Raw genomic sequence first — 1230 nt, forward strand, 5'->3', positions numbered from 1 at the left:
GTGTGTGGAAGCAAAGGACACAACAGGAAAGAATGCCAAAGAACGGCAGGAGGAGTCTGTATTTACTCGTATTACTATGAACACTGCTGTGCAAATATCTCCAGTCACCGCTCCTTTCTTCAGATTTTACCAGGAAAACGGATAACATAACTCGGAATTTGATCAACACTCCCCAAAACTGCTATGAACAAACTATGTTTATCTGCTGTTACTGTCTTGTATCCTGCCTGGTGGAGCAGAAATGTGTGCTGTTGCATTAAAGAAGGAAGGCTGTGGGTTTCAGTCTTCCTGAGGCCGTAGCAGTTCTTCAGTATATGAAACAGAAAAAGCTTTGAGGAGGCAATAAGAAGATTGATGTGGTTTATAAATAATAATAATACATTTTATTTAAGATTCAGAACACTCAAGGAGCAAAGTAGTGAAAGTCGGCATAAAAGCAGGGAATCGACACAACAATGAGAAACATAACAGAAGGAACAGATGAAAAGTTAGCAGAGTGGAAAGCTTGTGTGGTTTTGAGTCTAGACCTAAAAAGAGAAGATGAGGTGATCCTTCTCAGATCAGGAGGGAACTCCAAGGTCGAGGAGCAGAGCCCTGCCCCCCGAAGACGAAGGGAAGCAACGAAGAGAGAAAGAGAAGAAGAGGATCTGAGGCACCGAGACGGTGATGTGAACCAAATCAGAGGGAAGACGAATAGCCTTGAATGTGTACAGAAGTATTTTTAAAGTGATGCCATGTTTGATGACCAGAAGCCATTGAAGCTGCTTCAGGATGGGGGTGATGTGGTGGAGAACACGGGCAGCAGAGTTCAGGACATGAAGCTATTTTTGTACCATGAAAGTACAGAATTGTCACTTACCTGGGAACAAATCACAGCCCCTGTTACGAGTACAGCAGCTAAATGTCACTGCCCCACTAATGAGCTGTTTCAGGCCTAATGGTACAAAAGCTCCTGTTTTGAGAGTGTATTTGCTTTTTGATCGAGATCTTCAGTCTCTACAGTAAAGGGGCTGTTACGCTGCATTCAGCTGGAAGACTTTGTCCACTAGCAGGCTGACAGCTGTTCATTAACCTGGAAAAAGCTGCATGAAACCAACACGAGTTGCATGTAAATAAGTTCCTTTTCTTAACATGTTTAAATTGTTCATGTTAATCATAATTGATTTAAACACTTTTCTGTGTGAATGTGCTGATGTAATGGTACAGTTCTACTGGTGCACAGCTGTAAGG

This window comes from Pundamilia nyererei, unplaced genomic scaffold (assembly GCF_000239375.1).
Source record: "Pundamilia nyererei isolate P.nyererei 1_Seehausen unplaced genomic scaffold, PunNye1.0 scaffold00228, whole genome shotgun sequence".
NCBI lineage: Eukaryota > Metazoa > Chordata > Actinopteri > Cichliformes > Cichlidae > Pundamilia > Pundamilia nyererei.